Source organism: Microcaecilia unicolor, chromosome 13 (genome assembly GCF_901765095.1).
Source record: "Microcaecilia unicolor chromosome 13, aMicUni1.1, whole genome shotgun sequence".
NCBI lineage: Eukaryota > Metazoa > Chordata > Amphibia > Gymnophiona > Siphonopidae > Microcaecilia > Microcaecilia unicolor.
In genome coordinates this window covers 23,344,789-23,363,532 of record NC_044043.1, presented here as the reverse complement: position 1 = coordinate 23,363,532, position 18,744 = coordinate 23,344,789, and the positions used below count along the sequence as shown (strand labels likewise).

The 18,744-nt window shown below is 47.4% G+C and overlaps 1 protein-coding gene across 2 annotated transcripts in view; it reads right to left on the bottom strand.

Moving 5' to 3' along the window:
• Positions 1-18,744, bottom strand: part of AP2B1 (adaptor related protein complex 2 subunit beta 1) — a 383,465-nt gene that overhangs the window by 142,429 nt on the left and 222,292 nt on the right. The gene's annotated exons all lie outside the window — the stretch shown is intronic.

Below are 18,744 nucleotides of genomic sequence, written 5' to 3'. Positions count from 1 at the left end.
AATTTTCAGAGCCACTTGCTATCTTGGTCCTTGCCAGAGTCTGCCTAGACTCTGGGTTGGGTGGGCAGTATCAATCCAACAGCAGTCCAAGGGCTCACCTTCCCAGAATCATGATAGCATAGGTCATGTCAATACCATTTTGTTTAAGGTGAATAATGCCCCTCAGGATACTGTCTGAGTCACATCAATTAAACAGTCAAAGAATTATGGCAAAGTACCAGAAGTATCTCAGGTGTACAAAATCTTAGAGAAACGAGTGTTTACTTTGTGATGCATAGTTCTCTAAGATTTTGTACACCTGAGATACTTCTTTTTTAAAGATGTGTTTCTTTCAGCATTACTACCAATGGAGTAAAGGACCATAACTCTTGAAGTATCAGATGTTGCTTTTTAGGAGACTTAAGGCCCTTCACATTCCAAGTCAAAACTTTGGAAAAGATGCAGAGAAGGGCGACAAAGATGATACAGGGAACGGGACGACTTCCCTATCAGGATAGGCTGAAGAGGCTGGGGCTCTTCAGCTTGGAGAAAATGAGGCTGAGGGGAGATATGATAGAGGTCTATAAGATGAGTGGAATGGAACTGGTCGATGTGGAGCGTCTGTTTACGCTTTCCAAAAATACTAGGACAAGGGGGCATGCGATGAAGCTGCAGTGTGGTAAATTTAAAACAAATCGGAGAAAATCTTTCTTCACCCAACGCATAATTGAACTCTGGAATTCATTGCCGGAAAAGGTGGTTAAGTCGGTTAACTTAGAGGACTTCAAAAAAGGGTTGGACGGCTTCCTGGAGGAAAAAGTCATATAATGTTATTGAATAGATGAGGGAATAATACGGTATTTCTAGGATGGGCGGGACAAATTGCTTGTTCTTTTGGCCGCTGTCGGTGACAGGGTGCTGGGCTCGATGGACCCTTGGTCTGTCCCAGCATGGCGATGCTTATGCTTTAAAATTCAGCCCCATCCATCAAAACCAGGTCCCAAGTTGTTTATAAAAGAAATGACATTGCCAGTGGAACCTAACCTAAATAAAACAAAATTCCCTTCCCCCCCCCAATACCACAATAAAAGAAAGCATTCTAAACAAAATACCCCAATAATATCAACCAAAACAACTCACTGGCCAAGAATTATACCCAAAGCACAATGAATTAGGTGGTCCTGACCCACTGCCCTTAATTCACCTATAAACCTGTCCTCACCCCAAAATCATAAGTAATACAACATATCCTACTGCGTAGAGAAAACAATTATAGCATTACAATGTCCATAAAAAGAATATAAATTAGAAAATCAGGCAACAGCAATTGAGTCCAAGTAAAGGCACAGCAGTCAAGCCAACCCCTCTGACGGAACATATCTGAATCTTTTGGACTTGTCAGGGACCCTCTGCCACTGTTGAAGTTTGGCTCCAGTGGCAGGAGCTATTATGGAGGCAGAAATAATGTTTGAGACTCCAGTAGAACCCTTCAAGATCCTTCAACCCTCTGCTGAAATTTTTACTCAGGGCGCTTTGCCAGCATAGATTAAAGTTAATGCAAAAGGGAAGGACCAACAGTATGCAATCTTCTTTTACCAAAACGTCCAGAACTGGATTCATCTCTTTATGCTTTTGACAGCATCAAATCCAACAAGTCTTGGAAAACATTGGCAGCTGAGTCATGGAATTGTAAAATGCCGCATTGTCAAACATGTTGGTATATTTGCTCCTTCACCACAAATTTTTCAAAACAGACTATATCAACTTGGGGCCAATTTGAGGGGAGTTGACCCAGAGAACGGTGGGCTCATTCTATCGCAATTGGGGACTCAGTACCTTTTTACCAAGAAGTTGAGCACACAAAGTTTACACAGCTGATTTAGACAACCCCCAAAACCTCAATTTCTTCCATCAGCCCCGATTTTCAAGATCCTCCAATTTACACAGTACTTTCTCATGCTTTGTACTGTAATCATCCAGACAACAGCACACTCCTGTAAGCATCTCTGCCTGCTCATCTGCACAAGTCTCAAGATCCTTTATTCTCATGCCCCCAATTCTAGCAGGTCACCATGGACGGTTTTGATCTTTTCTAAAATCTCTTTCCGTATTACATGAATTCTCTTCTGGATTCAAAATATTCCATTATTCTTTCTATTCAACTGAAATCTTTTGAGCCATATTTGTCAAATAATTAGAAGGCCCATTTACTAAATCAAATAGTTAAAAGGGCCAGAACCATATACTTGGAAGTCCACAAACAAAAGGCAAAAGTTAAGTCAAAGATCTGTCAGTACATTTTGGATTATGGTGCCGGCAGGGGAAAAGTGACCAGGCATGCACAGGTAGTCTAAAGGGGCAGTGTGCTCCCTCTGAATTTCCAACCAGCTGGTAGGAGTGGGTCTCCTCCAGCTCCACCTTAAATTTCTGATGTAGTTAGCTAAATTTTCCCTTTTATGATGCAGTTGTATAATTTTAATCATCAAATTGTTGATGTAGTGGCAGCTGTGGCAATGAGCACTGGTGTCCTGTCACCATGAAAAGAATGTGTTGGTGTCCCCAGTCTGGTTCCCATCTCTTCTAATATCTCTACAACTGGGGATTGCTCCTACATTATTAGAACCCATTGACTCAAGTTAATTGGTCATATGGTTAATTTCTTAATATTGAGACAATAATGCTTTGATAATAAATGTGACTGCTGGGCTGGCTGGATGGACCATGCAGGTCCTTATCTGCCATCATTTACTATGATATAGCTTATTTTGTTGACATTTTTGTGCTGCTGTATTAAACATTTTTATTTTAATATTTGTTTTTACATATTTTATGTATGTTTTATTGTGCCCCGCTTAGAAGTGTGGATGAGAGGGTAATAAATGTTTTTAAATAAATAAAAGGCCAAGAGGAACATGGTATTTCAGCCCTTTAGATCATGAGAGGAGGGCGAGGAGGAGTTGATCAGAGCATACTGTGGTCCTTTAATACTGAAGCCCTGAGGACAACAGGATCATGCATTCCTGTGGAAGGTAACACACATGCTTTGCCAGTCATGGTAATGTATAATCCTGGTGCATGCCATTTACTTTACTGCAGTATAAAGTACCAGTGTTTATTAAATCTTGTGGAAAATAATTATACTTTAAATAGTGTGGAAAAGCGAATGCTACATACCTGTAGAAGGTATTCTCCGAGGACAGCAGGCTGATTGTTCTCACTGATGGGTGACGTCCACGGCAGCCCCTCCAATCGGAAACTTCACTAGCAAAGTCCTTTGCTAGCCCTCGCGCGCCTGCGCGCACCGCGCATGCGCGGCCGTCTTCCCGCCCGAAACCGGCTCGAGCCGGCCAGTCCAGTATGTAGCAAGACAATACAGTTCAAGGGAAGACACAACTCCAAAGGGGAGGCGGGCGGGTTGGTGAGAACAATCAGCCTGCTGTCCTCGGAGAATACCTTCTACAGGTATGTAGCATTCGCTTTCTCCGAGGACAAGCAGGCTGCTTGTTCTCACTGATGGGGTATCCCTAGCCCCCAGGCTCACTCAAAACAACAACATTGGTCAATTGGGCCTCGCAACGGCGAGGACATAACTGAGATTGACCTAAAAAATTTACCAACTAACTGAGAGTGTAGCCTGGAACAGAACAAACAGGGCCCTCGGGGGGTGGAGTTGGATCCTAAAGCCCAAACAGGTTCTGAAGAACTGACTGCCCGAACCGACTGTCGCGTCGGGTATCCTGCTGCAGGCAGTAATGAGATGTGAATGTGTGGACAGATGACCACGTCGCAGCTTTGCAAATTTCTTCAATGGAGGCTGACTTCAAGTGGGCTACCGACGCAGCCATGGCTCGAACATTATGAGCCGTGACATGACCCTCAAGAGCCAGCCCCGCCTGGGCGTAAGTGAAGGAAATGCAATCTGCTAGCCAATTGGATATGGTGCGTTTCCCTACAGCCACTCCCCTCCTATTGGGATCAAAAGAAACAAACAATTGGGCGGACTGTCTGTGGGGCTGTGTCCGCTCCAGGTAGAAGGCCAATGCTCTCTTGCAGTCCAATGTGTGCAGCTGACGTTCAGCAGGGCAGGAATGAGGACGGGGAAAGAATGTTGGCAAGACAATTGACTGGTTCAGATGGAACTCCGACACGACCTTTGGCAGAAACTTAGGGTGAGTGCGGAGGACTACTCTGTTGTGATGAAATTTGGTGTAAGGGGCCTGGGCTACCAGGGCCTGAAGCTCACTGACTCTACGAGCCGAAGTAACTGCCACCAAGAAAATGACCTTCCAGGTCAAGTACTTCGGATGGCAGGAATTCAGTGGCTCAAAAGGAGGTTTCATCAGCTGGGTGAGAACGACATTGAGATCCCATGACACTGTAGGAGGCTTGACAGGGGGCTTTGACAAAAGCAAACCTCTCATGAAGCGAACAACTAAAGGCTGTCCTGAGATCGGCTTACCTTCCACTTGGTAATGGTATGCACTGATTGCACTAAGGTGAACCCTTACAGAGTTGGTCTTCAGACCAGACTCAGACAAGTGCAGAAGGTATTCAAGCAGGGTCTGTGTAGGACAAGAGCGAGGATCTAGGGCCTTGCTGTCACACCAGACGGCAAACCTCCTCCAATGAAAGAAGTAACTTCTCTTAGTGGAGTCTTTCCTGGAAGCAAGCAAGATGCGGGAGACACCCTCTGGCAGACCCAAAGAGGCAAAGTCTACGCCCTCAACATCCAGGCCGTGAGAGCCAGAGACTGGAGGTTGGGATGCAGAAGAGCCCCTTCGTCCTGCGTGATGAGGGTCGGAAAACACTCCAATCTCCAGGGTTCTTCGGAGGACAACTCCAGAAGAAGAGGGAACCAGATCTGACGCGGCCAAAAAGGAGCAATCAGAATCATGGTGCCTCGGTCTTGCTTGAGTTTCAACAAAGTCTTCCCCACCAGAGGGATGGGAGGATAAGCATACAGCAGGCCCTCCCCCCAATCCAGGAGGAAGGCATCCGATGCCAGTCTGCCGTGGGCCTGAAGCCTGGAACAGAACTGAGGGACTTTGTGGTTCACTCGAGATGCGAAGAGATCTACCAAGGGGGTGCCCCACACCTGGAAGATCTGTCGTACCACACGGGAACTGAGCGACCACTCGTGAGGTTGCATAATCCTGCTCAACCTGTCGGCCAGACTGTTGTTTACGCCTGCCAGATATGTGGCTTGGAGCACCATGCCTTGACGGCGAGCCCAGAGCCACATGCTGACGGCTTCCTGACACAGGGGGCGAGATCCGGTGCCCCCCTGCTTGTTGACATAGTACATGGCAACCTGATTGTCTGTCTGAATTTGGATAATTTGGTGGGACAGCCGATCTCTGAAAGCCTTCAGAGCGTTCCAGATCGCTCGCAACTCCAGAAGATTGATCTGTAGATCGCGTTCTTGGAGGGACCACTTTCCTTGGGTGTGAAGCCCATCGACATGAGCTCCCCATCCCAGGAGAGACGCATCCGTGGTCAGCACTTTTTGTGGCTGAGGAATTTGGAAGGGACGTCCCAGAGTCAAATTGGAGCAAATCGTCCACCACAACAGGGATTCGAGAAAACTCGTGGACAGGTGGATCACGTCCTCTAGACCCCCAGCGGCCTGATACCACTGGGAGGCTAGGGTCCATTGAGCAGATCTCATGTGAAGGCGGGCCATGGGAGTCACATGAACTGTGGAGGCCATATGGCCCAGCAATCTCAACATCTGCCGAGCTGTGATCTGCTGGGACGCTCGCACCCGTGAGACGAGGGACAACAGGTTGTTGGCCCTCGTCTCTGGGAGATAGGCGAAGAGCCGTCCGAGAATCCAGCAGGGCTCCGATGAATTCGAGTTTCTGCACTGGGAGAAGATGGGACTTTGGGTAATTTATCACAAACCCCAGTAGCTCCAGGAGGCGAATAGTCATCTGCATGGACTGCAGGGCTCCTGCCTCGGATGTGTTCTTCACCAGCCAATCGTCGAGATATGGGAACACGTGCACCCCCAGCCTGCGCAGCGCCGCTGCTACCACAGCTAGGCACTTTGTGAACACCCTGGGCGCAGAGGCGAGCCCAAAGGGTAGCACACAGTACTGGAAGTGGCGTGTGCCCAGCTGAAATCGCAGATACTGTCTGTGAGCTGGCAGTATCGGGATGTGTGTGTAGGCATCCTTCAAGTCCAGAGAGCATAGCCAATCGTTTTGCTGAATCATGGGGAGAAGGGTGCCCAGGGAAAGCATCCTGAACTTTTCTTTTACGAGATATTTGTTCAGGGCCCTTAGGTCTAGGATGGGACGCATCCCCCCTGTTTTCTTTTCCACAAGGAAGTACCTGGAATAGAATCCCAGCCCTTCTTGCCCGGATGGCACGGGCTCGACCGCATTGGCGCTGAGAAGGGCGGAGAGTTCCTCTGCAAGTACCTGCTTGTGCTGGAAGCTGTAGGACTGAGCTCCCGGTGGGCAATTTGGAGGTTTTGAGGCCAAATTGAGGGTGTATCCTTGCCGGACTATTTGAAGAACCCACTGATCGGAGGTTATGAGAGGCCACCTTTGGTGAAAAGCTTTCAACCTCCCTCCGACTGGCAGGTCGCCCGGCACTGACACTTGGATGTCGGCTATGCTCTGTTGGAGCCAGTCAAAAGCTCGCCCCTTGCTTTTGCTGGGGAGCCGCGGGGCCTTGCTGAGGCGCACGCTGCTGACGACAGCGAGCGCGCTGGGGCTTAGCCTGGGCCGCAGGCTGTCGGGAAGGAGGATTGTACCTACGCTTGCCAGAAGTATAGGGAACAGTCTTCCTTCCCCCGAAAAATCGTCTACCTGTAGAGGTAGAAGCTGAAGGCTGCCGGCGGGCGAACTTGTCGAATGCGGTGTCCCGCTGGTGGAGAGACTCTACCACCTGTTCGACTTTTTCGCCAAAAATGTTATCCGCACGGCAAGGCGAGTCCGCAATCCGCTGCTGGAGTCTATTCTCCAGGTCGGCGGCACGCAGCCATGAGAGCCTGCGCATCACCACACCTTGAGCAGCGGCCCTGGACGCAACATCAAAAGTGTCATAAACTCCTCTGGCCAGGAATTTTCTGCACGCCTTCAGCTGCCTGACCACCTCCTGAAAAGGCTTGGCTTGCTCAGGGGGAAGAGCATCAACCAAGCCCGCCAACTGCCGCACATTATTCCGCATGTGTATGCTCGTGTAGAGCTGGTAAGACTGGATCTTGGACACGAGCATAGAGGAATGGTAGGCCTTCCTCCCAAAGGAGTCTAAGGTTCTAGCGTCCTTGCCCGGGGGCGCCGAAGCATGTTCCCTAGAACTCTTAGCCTTCTTTAGGGCCAAATCCACAACTCCAGAGTCATGAGGCAACTGAGTGCGCATCAGCTCTGGGTCCCCATGGATCCGGTACTGGGACTCGATCTTCTTGGGAATGTGGGGATTAGTTAAGGGTTTTGTCCAGTTCGCAAGCAATGTCTTTTTTAGGACATGGTGCAAGGGAACAGTGGACGCTTCCTTAGGTGGAGAAGGATAGTCCAGGAGCTCAAACATTTCAGCCCTGGGCTCGTCCTCCACAACCACCGGGAAGGGGATGGCCGTAGACATCTCCCGGACAAAGGAAGCGAAAGACAGGCTCTCAGGAGGAGAAAGCTGCCTTTCAGGAGAGGGAGTGGGATCAGACGGAAGACCCTCAGACTCCTCGTCAGAGAAATATCTGGGGTCTTCCTCTTCCTCCCACGAGGCCTCACCCTCGGTGTCAGACACAAGTTCACGAACCTGTGTCTGCAACCTCGCCCTGCTCGACTCCGTGGAACCACGTCCACGATGGGGGCGTCGAGAGGTAGACTCCCTCGCCCGCATCGGCGAAGCTCCCTCCGCCGACGTAGTCGGGGAGCCCTCCTGGGAGGTGGCCGCGGTCGGCACCGCACGCGGTACCGACGTCGGGGACCTCAACCTGGGCGATGGGCCAGCCGGCGCCACGCTCGACGGTACCGGAGGCGCAAGCACCGCCGGTACCGGAGGGGTAGGGCGCAACAGCTCTCCCAGAATCTCTGGGAGAACGGCCCGGAGGCTCTCGTTCAGAGTGGCTGCAGAAAAAGGCTGAGAGGTCGATGCAGGCGTCGACGTCAGAACCTGTTCCGGGCGAGGAGGCTGTTCCGGGCTGTCCAGAGTGGAGCGCATCGACACCTCTTGAACAGAGGGTGAGCGGTCCTCTCGGTGCCGATGCCTGCTGGGTGCCGAATCCCTCGGCGACCCAGAGCTCTCGGTGCCGACACGGGGAGGAGACCGGTGTCGATGCTTCTTCGATTTCTTCCGAAGCATGTCACCGGAGCTCCCCGGCACCGACGAGGAGGACGTCGAATCCATCCGTCGCTTCCTCGGGGCCGAGACTGAAGAAGGTCGATCTCGGGGGGGCTGTACCGCAGGAGCCCTCAGGGTAGGAGGAGACCCACCCGAGGGCTCACCGCCACCAGCAGGGGAATGGACAGCCCTCACCTGCACTCCACCCGATGCACCACCGTCCGACGACATCAGCAGACGAGGTCCTGGTACCACCGACGTCGATGCAGCTATCCGATGTCTCGGCGCCGATGCAGAGGCCCGATGCCTCGATGCACTCGATGCAGGGGCGGCCGAGGAAGATGGTCTGGACGCTGACGACGTCGATGCACTCGAAGATCCCGGTGCCGATGCCGACGAAGAGCCCGAGAACAACACGTTCCACTGGGCTAGTCTCGCTACCTGAGTCCGCCTTTGAAGCAGGGAACACAGACTGCAGTTCTGAGGGCGGTGCTCGGCCCCCAGACACTGAAGACACGACGAGTGTCGATCAGTGAGCGAGATAACCCGGGCGCACTGGGTGCACTTCTTGAAGCCGCTGGAAGGCTTCGATGTCATGGGCGGAAAAATCACGCCGGCGAAATCAAAAGCCGAAATGGCGAAATTTGAAGCACCAAAAATTTAGAGGGAGAAAAAATCTCGACCGAGGCCGAAAAGAGGCCTACCCCGACGACGAAAGAAAACTTACCGGGGCAAAAAGCTGGAAGTACGGGGAGGATTGACACGAAACCTGGCGGAGGGTTTCCGGAGCACTTCCCGACTTAAACAAAGCTTTCCCGAAGGAAAAAACACGCTCAAAAATAATTTGGACGCGCGAGGTCGACTTTCCGGGGCTCGACACGGCGAAAACACGACCGTACCGAGTGCGGACAAAAGAAGACTGGCCGGCTCGAGCCGGTTTCGGGCGGGAAGATGGCCGCGCATGCGCGGTGCGCGCGGGCGCGCGAGGGCTAGCAAAGGACTTTGCTAGTGAAGTTTCCGATTGGAGGGGCTGCCGTGGACGTCACCCATCAGTGAGAACAAGCAGCCTGCTTGTCCTCGGAGAACATGTCATTAACTGGTTAATATGTACGCCCCTTGGCAGTCTAATCATTTGATAATTGAAAGCATGAAATCACACTGGAAACCCTAAAGTCAATGTGATTTTACAGTATAAAAACACATTTGGTAGATATACAAGTACCAAGTTGTGAACAACTTAAAGATTATTTTCATGCCCAGCAAAATGGGAGTCCTCTATGCCACACAGGATTTCATAAACTCTATATGGTTCTGAGCCTTTACTGTTCCCAGTCTCTAGATGATTTTCCTTTCTAATTTGAAATCAGGATGGTCAAGGTGAGAAGGAATGATGTGTAAGAGAAGTGAGACACAACAGGAAGGAGAAAGAGAAAGCGCAAGGGGAAAAGAAAGCGAACAAAAAAAACCAATTACCCATTGAGTGTCCTCTCCCATCTGTAGAGAACAGCAGGATGCAGAAGGAAAGAAGCAGACATATTAGTAGAATGGAAAGCACAGACATTGAACCAAATACCCTTAGCTTACACTACTTATGGTAGCAAATCTGAATTGTTGTTTTCAAACTGCTTTATTGATATCTGCAAATCTGGAAAACTAGATTTCAGATTTCAAAACTGCCAGATAGTATTAAAACTCTCTTTCCTTGACTGTAATTGTACTGAACTCTTTCCCATCCCCCATCCTCATCCCACCTGGCTATCTGCAGACAATCTAAAACGATTAGGAGGGGCTAGTTTCTGTTCAGAGCTGGGCAACTTCAAGGGCCTCACTTGTCTCCTGCCTCAAGGAAACTCACTCAGATAAGACTTTTGTGCTGGCTTTCTTCCAGGAAATTCCTACTCTAAAACTGTGCTTTTGGACATTTCTGGTGCATTTTGTAACCTTGTCTTCCCCTTATCCTAACCAGCTGTGTAGATAAGTGGCTTAATACAATTCTAGAAATAGGTTTTACAACTACTACTTACTATTTAGCATTTCTATAGCGCTACAAGGCATACGCAGCGCTATTAGTGATTTGGGGGTGTCTTAACGTTTTACATTTTAACCCCCCCACCCTGCCCCTCATCCCACCCACCTCAAGACTTCCACTTCCTAAATAGCTTTCCTACATACACTACTTATCACAAATTAACTCCACCCAAATACAAATCTCTCTGCCTGTGTGGCTTAAGAGTAAAGTGAATCTTGCATACTCTTAACCCCATCATAGCATACCTATTCATACCAAATACATCAGCATGACTCTTATTCTCTGTAATAATTGTGGTGCTTTAGTTTCAAGGCCAATCATCTGGACACTAAAAGCTTGTCCTATATGTCATCAGCTCGCTAATTTAAAAAAGGAGCTTAGTAAACTAAAGGAGGAATTAGATACACTTAAAGCAGCTTCAAAGACTCCACAAAATCATACTGCTCAGAATCAAACCAAATTCACACCACTGCCTCAATGGATAAAACCACCTAAAAATAGATGGTTCACAGTAGGCTCAGGCAGAGTTCGTTATGTGACACACAAGCATCCGCCCTCACAAGTGGTGCCCCTACAGAATTCTTTTGCACCATTACAGCACTGTGATATTCCTGAAAATAGAACGGATGCGGAAGAAAAAGGAATGAAGGTGGAACAAAAAGATAGGAAGGTACCCAAAGGGTTAAGACACCCCCAAATCACTAAAACACATACCAGGAAATGTAGATGGAATGCAATGACCGCAAATGCTCACAGTCTAAGCAATAAAGTTCATGACCTTCAAGCCCTGATGGTGGAGGCAGACTTAGACATTGTTGCAATCACGGAGACGTGGCTAAATGGTTCCCATGAATGGGATGCAAACATACCAGGCTATAATCTATTTAGGAAGGATAGAGAGGGTCGTAAAGGTGGAGGAGTAGCTCTGTATGTGAGAAATGATATCACAGCGACTGAAATGACAGGGACCTGGGGAAAAGAAGAAGCGATATGGATCACCTTAAAAAGAGATGATAGAACCTCAGTCCATGTGGGTGTTGTCTACAGACCCCCGACACAACTGGAAGAACTAGATAGGGATCTGATCGCGGATATTCAAAAGTTAGGAAAGAAGAGGGAGGTGCTGTTGCTGGGAGATTTCAATCTGCCGGATGTAGATTGGAAGGTTCCGTCGGCGAAATCGGAGAGAAGTAGACAGATCGTGGATGCTTTCCAAAGTGTTTTGCTCAGACAAATGGTGACGGAACCCACGAGGGAGGGAGCGACGCTGGATCTGGTGCTCACAAATGGGGATAGCGTGTCAAATGTCCGAGTGGGTGCCCACCTGGGCGGCAGTGACCATCAAACGGTTTGGTTTGATATGACTGCTGTAGTGGAGGGCAGCCACTCAAAACTCAAAGTCCTGGATTTCAAGCGTGCTGACTTTACTAAAATGGGGGAATACCTGAGGAAGGAGCTGATGGGCTGGGAGGAAGTACAAGAAGTGGAAGGACAGTGGTCCAGGCTGAAAGAAGCTATAAATAGGGCTACAAACCTTTATGTAAGGAAAGTAAATAAAAGCAAGAGAAAAGGAAACCGATATGGTTCTCCAAGCAAGTGGCTGAGAAAATAAAGGCTAAAGAGTTGGCGTTCCAGAAATACACAAAAACTCAAGAACAGGAACACGGGAAGGAATACCGGAGGAAACTGAAAGAAGCCAAGAGAGAGATACGTCTGGCAAAAGCTAGAAATGTAAGGAGGGGTGACAAAAGTTTCTTCAGGTATATTAATGAAAGGAGAATGACTAAAAAGGGAATTGTGAGACTAAAAGATACTGCGAACTGCTATGTAGATAGTGATGAAGGAAAAGCAAATTTGCTAAATAGATACTTTTGTTCTGTTTTCACAGAAGAAAATCCTGGAGCAGGACCGCGATGGACTGGAAAAAGTACAAATGATAGTGGAGTGGATACAGCATCATTTACAGAAGAGAGTGTGTATGAACAACTTGTAAAGCTAAAGGTGTACAAAGCCATGGGACTGGACGGGATCCATCCCAGGATATTAAGGGAGCTCAGAGAGGTCCTGGCGGGTCCTCTTAAAGATTTGTTTAATAAATCCTTGGAGACGGGAGATGTTCCGAGGGATTGGAGAACGGCGGATGTGGTCCCTCTTCACAAAAGTGGTGATAGGGAAGTAGCTGGAAACTACAGGCCGGTAAGCCTCACTTCGGTTATTGGAAAAGTAATGGAAGCGATGCTGAAGGAAAGGATAGTGAATTTCCTGGAAACCAATAAATTGCAAGATCCGAGACAACATGGTTTTACCAAAGGGAAATCGTGCCAAACGAATCTCATTGAGTTTTTTGATTGGGTGACAGGAGAATTGAATCAGGGACGAGCTATGGACGTAATCTACTTAGATTTCAGCAAAGCTTTAGACATGGTTCACCCCAGGAGGCTTTTAAATAAACTGGATGGGCTGAAGATAGGACCTAAAGTGGTGAACTGGATTAGGAACTGGTTGACGGACAGACGCCAGAGGGTGGTGGTGAATGGAGTTAGCTCGGAGGAGGGAAAGGTGAGTAGTGGAGTGCCTCAAGGATCGGTGCTGGGGCCGATTCTGTTCAATATATTTGTGAGTGACCTTGCCGAAGGGTTAGAAGGTAAAGTTTGCCTATTTGCGGATGATACTAAGATCTGTAACAGAGTGGACACCGCGGAGGGAGTGGAAAACATGAAAAGGATTTGAAGAAGCTAGAACAATGGTCTAAGGTCTGGCAATTAAAATTCAATGCGAAGAAATGCAAAGTGATGCACTTAGGGAATAGAAATCCACGGGAGACGTATGTGTTAGGTGGCGAGAGTCTGATAGGTTCAGACGGGGAGAGGGACCTTGGGGTGATAGTATCTGAGGATTTGAAGGTGACGAAACAGTGTGACAAGGCGGTGGCTGTATCTAGAAGGTTGTTGGGCTGTATAGAGAGAGGTGTGACCAGCAGAAGAAAGGGGGTGTTGATGCCTCTGTATAAGTCGTTGGTGAGGCCCCATCTAGAGTATTGTGTTCAGTTTTGGAGGCCGTATCTTGCTAAGGATGTAAAAAGAATCGAAGCGGTGCAAAGAAAAGCTACGAGAATGGTATGGGATTTGCGTAACAAGACGTATGAGGAGAGACTTGCTGACCTGAACATGTATACCCTGGAGGAAAGGAGAAACAGGGGTGATATGATACAGATGTTCAAATATTTGAAAGGTATTAATCCGCAAACGAACCTTTTCCGGAGATACGAAGGCGGTAGAACGAGAGGACATGAAATGAGATTGAAGGGGGGCAGACTCAAGAAAAATGTCAAAAAGTATTTCTTCACGGAGAGAGTGGTGGATGCTTGGAATGCCCTCCCGCGGGAGGTGGTGGAGAGGAAAACGGTAACGGAATTCAAACATGAGTGGGATAAACATAAAGGAATCCTGTTCAGAAGGAAAGGATCCTCAGGAGCTTAACCGAGATTGGATAGCAGAGCCGGTAGTGGGAGGCGGGGATAGTGCGGGGCAAACTTATACGGTCTGTGCCAGAGCCAGTGGTGGGAGGCGGGACTGGAGGTTGGGAGGCAGGGATAGCGCTGGGCAGACTTATACGGTCTGTGCCAGAGCCGGTGGTGGGAGGCGGAGATAGTGCTGGGCAGACTTATACAGTCTGTGCCAGAGCCGGTGGTGGGAGGCGGAGATAGTGCTGGGCAGACTTATACAGTCTATGCCAGAGCCGGTGGTTGGGAGGCGGGGCTAGTGCTGGGCAGACTTATACGGTCTGTGCCCTGAAGAGCACAGGTACAATTCAAAGTAGGGTATACACAAAAGTAGCACACATGAGTTGTCTTGTTGGGCAGACTGGATGGACCGTGCAGGTCTTTTTCTGCCGTCATCTACTATGTTACTATGTAGTTCCCTTGCTGTAGATGTTGAGGTGACAGGCACAGCGCTCCTGCCTTCCCAGAATTTCTCATATGCCAACATAGACCAAGCCAGCAAGGTCAGAGAGGGGAACTCTAAAGAAAACTCATGAACACTACAGCAGTGAAGAACAGTGACAATATAGGAGGAAGAAACATGGCAGATAATGAATATCAAAGATAACACGCATGCATTTATCCCATGTCACCCTCCGTGTGTGTAAATCATGTCACTGAGAATTTATACAGTCAAATTTTACTGAGAGAAAGGACAACCACATTGTCCTTCAGACGATATGACGGTATAACAAATGCTTAAATGAATAAATAAATTACACAGATAAAAAGTCTATGGGAAAAAATCCAGGTTTTAAAATGATTTGAAATGTGTCACAGAATGCAGAACAGGCTACTCTTAATTAAAAAAAAAAAAAAAGGTAAGGCATCACAGTGCTGCCTTTCAACTGTACAGAGAGAGCACTCAGCTAGCTAATGACCAAGCTATGTTAAAATGTACTGCTGAAAGGTACAGCATTATTTTCTACAGTCTTGAGCACCTGCAGGAGCTTAAAACGGAAACTAATTTTGGGAAGATATTTTACTCCCATTCTCTCTCCCCATCTTTAAATCTCCCTTACACTCACCCCCTTGTACATCAAATGACTGAAGGAGCTCCATCCAAACATATCCTTTAGCTTTACTCTTTGGCTAACAAGGGCTGCCATGGTGGCTGCCTCTTTTCTCCCTGACACCTCAGCATGCTCAGGACCAGCCAATGGATAAGAACATAAGAGTAGCCATACTGTGGTCCATCTAGCCCAGTATCCTGTTTTCCAAACAGTGGCCAAGCCAGGTCACGAGTACCTGGCATAAACCCAAATTGTGGCAACACTCCATACTATAAATCCCAGGGCAAGCGGTTGTTTCCAATGTCTGTCTCAATAGTAGACTATGGCCTTTTCCTCCGGGAATTTGTCAAAACCTTTTTTAAAATCCAGATACGCTAACCGCAGTTACCACGCTAACCACTGTTACCATGTCCTCCAGCAAAGAGTTTCAGAACTTAACTATTCGTTGAGTGAAAAAATATTTCCTCCATTTGTTTTAAAAGTATTTCCATGTAACACCCTTGAGTGTCCCCTAGTCTTTGTACTTTTGAAAGCAGTAAACAATCGCTTTACTTCTACTTGTTCTACACCACTCAGGATTTTGTAGCCCTCAAATCATATCTCCTCTCATCCATCTCTTTTCCAAGCTGAAGAGCCCTAACCTCTTTAGCCTTTCCTCATATGAGAGGAGTTCCATCCCCGTTATCATTTTAATCACTTTTCTTTGAACCTTTTCTAATTTTGATATATCTTTTTTGAGATACAGTGACCAGAACTGAACACAATACTCCAGGTGCAGACATACCATGGAGTGATATAAAGGCATTATAGTATAAAGGCACTCTCATGTTGTAGCACTGAAACCTAAACCATATGGCCAGCCCAAAAATATAATTTATTTTTCAAAACTTAACTGTGCAGAAATTATGCCTGTGTATTTTGTGAAGAAATTTTTCTAACCGTCCCTTGTAATGCTTTGAGTCCAATTAAAAGGCCATAGTTCCTGAGGCCGATCAGGTGCACAGTATCTGGAATATGGCTAAGAACTATGAAGCAAGAGCTGCCATAGGAATCTACACCACATCTAAGCCATCACTACAGCTCCATGTTATGGCCTTAACGCGTGCTAAATGCTAAAAGCCCATTCTATACCTATGGGCTTTTAAAATTTAGCACACATTATGGTGCGATAAGGCCATAAAGCTGTTTGATGAATTTCCCGCTCAGTGAAGGAGGAAAGCTGCTCAGAAATGTTTTACTAAAAGATGAGTGCTTGCTCCACTCCATTCAAATGGGAAGGAAACAAGACGTCAGAAAGTGTTGCCTATCCCTGTAACAGATTTTAGAGCTCACAATAACTCTCTCATATACCAATAGTTAGTGTTTCTAAGAGGAAAAATCTGAGTTTAGGTTACCAGTTCTTTACGGAAGAAATTTTTTTTTTTATTATTTTATTATTTATTCATTTAGTCAATATGAACAAGAAACCTCTTGTTTAAGAAAGTGTCACTTAACTAGGAATTGTTACAAGGAAAATACATAGAAAGGGCAAATAATTCTTTACGCTTTCAAAATTATAAAACACTCAAGTCCATAATTGGAGATCCAAGATTAAGGTAATTAAAGGAAGAAAATATATCAAACGAATTTAGTTATGAAGTATAACATTTTCTGCTAGGAAGTTATACATTTTCTAATGCTTCTCCGTTTTAACTGAGGTAACTAATGATGACAAATGTTCAGGTTCAGTAAATAAATATTTCTTACCCCCCAGCTTTACTGTACACTTGCAGGGGTACCTTAAGAAAAAGGCACCCCCCAAGTGTATTATTTCGGGTTTAAGGAGTAAAAACTGTTTCCTCCGCCGTCGAGTCTCTTTTGAGGCATCAGGAAATAAGGAAATTTTAAAACCCAAAAGGGTTTTTCCTTATTACGGAAAAAAAGACGGAAAATCCAATTATCAGGCAATAAAGCGACGGTCGCCACCAAGGTGGCGGCCGTCGCTAATTCAGAGTCTGATGTCTCAAGCAAAAGCGAAACATCAATAGGTCTTTCAGTCTCTTGATTCAAGTTCTATTCTGGGACATAATACACTTGAGAGAAAGGTGGGATGTCCTTTTCCAAAATATTTTACGGAAGAAATGTGACTCTCTGAATACCAATTCTATACAAGTTAACACATGCTTCTTAAAAAACTGAAGAAACTACAGTTGTACACTCTATGCTCGCAATGCAAACCTGCGGAAAAACAAGCACCTGCCCACAAAATATGCACTTGCTTCTGCTCTGTCGTAAAGATATTTCTCTCTGTACGTGTATTGTCATGCTGAAGCTTCCAGCAAGGGCACTGTACTGCTCTGCTTAGCAGGCTATCCTGCTTATAATTGAAAGAGAAAAACGCCTATATTGCAACCCAAATCGGGAGATGGGCGTCGTTTCCAACTGCAATCCGTTGCAGAAATGGGTAAAGTTGACGGGGGCGTGTTGGAGGCGTGGTGAAGGCGGAACTGGGGGCGTGGTTATTGGCCGAGGAGAGATGGGCGTCTTTAGCTGATAATCAAAAAAAAAGGCGTTTTTACCGCGATTTTGGGTCACTTTTTTTGGACCCTTTTTTTTCCACGAACAGGTCCCAAAAAAGTGCCCCAACTGACCAGATGACCACTGGAGGAAATCAGGGATGACCTCCCCGGACTCCCCCAGTAGTCACTAACCCCCTCTCACCAAAAAGACCCCACTTTAAAAACTTTTTTTCCAGCCTGTATGCCAGCCTCAAATGCCGTACCCACCTCCATGACAGCAGAATGTGTTCTATCCTCTGACAGCCTTTCCCTGGTTCTGATGTGGCTCTCAGGTGAGTATGACACCTTTTCTGTTATGCGCACTGCAGAGTCACATCAGCAATGCATTTTGGTGGGTGTAGGGTATTGGGCTCCGTGATTCCACTAGCTTGTGGCAAATGCTCACGATGTTGGTAGTTGGTAGGCTCTACTCCCATGGTGCTTTTCCCCCTGCTTACTGGGTCAGTGTGCCCTGTTTTGTTTCCGGTAGTCCATGAGGTAGTGGCCATTTTTGTAAGCCAGTTTTAGATCCCTTTCACGTGTTAGCCACGTTACAGAACTTAGTTCTTACCTTAAATGTGGCTGAAAGAGGGCATTGTACACCATTCTGCCAGCTCGGACCTACTGCTCATCTCAGTACCAGGGAGACTCGTTGCCAGTGGGGCACAACCTCTGATCTGCAGTTAACTGTGCGTAAAGGTGGTTATTCCAATAAAGGACATTTTCGGAGAGATTAGTCTTCAGGTGTCAACTGGTGTGCCAATGTTATACAGCAGCAACAAGTCCTAGAGGCCTGCGTGTATGCAGGTCCCTGGAGCACTCTTAGTGGGTACTGCAGTGCACTTCAGCCAGGTGGACCCAGGCCCATCCCCCCCTACCTGTAACACTTGTGCTGGTAAATGGGAGGTCTCCAAAACCCACTGTACCCACATATAGGTGCCCCCTTCACCCCTAAGAGCTATGGTAGTGTTGTACATTTGTGGGTAGTGGGTTTTGGGGGAGGGGGTTGGGGGCTCAGCACCAGTGGTAAGGGAGCTATGCATGTGGGAGCGTTGTCTGAAGTCCACTGCACTGACCTCTAGGGTGCCCAGTTGGTGTCCTGGCATGTCATGGGGGCAAGTGTACTACGAATCGTGGCCCCTCCCACGACCAAATGGCTCGGATTAGGACGTTTTTGAGCTGGGCGTTTTTAGTTTCCATTATCGCTAAAAAAAAACAAACGCCCAGCTGAAAAAAGTCCATTTTTTTCAAAAATACGGTCTGTCCCGCCTCTTCACGTACCCGTTTTCGGACATAGACGCCCATGGAGATAGGCGTTCGCGTTTGATTATGCCCCTCTAAAGCTTCCAGCAATAA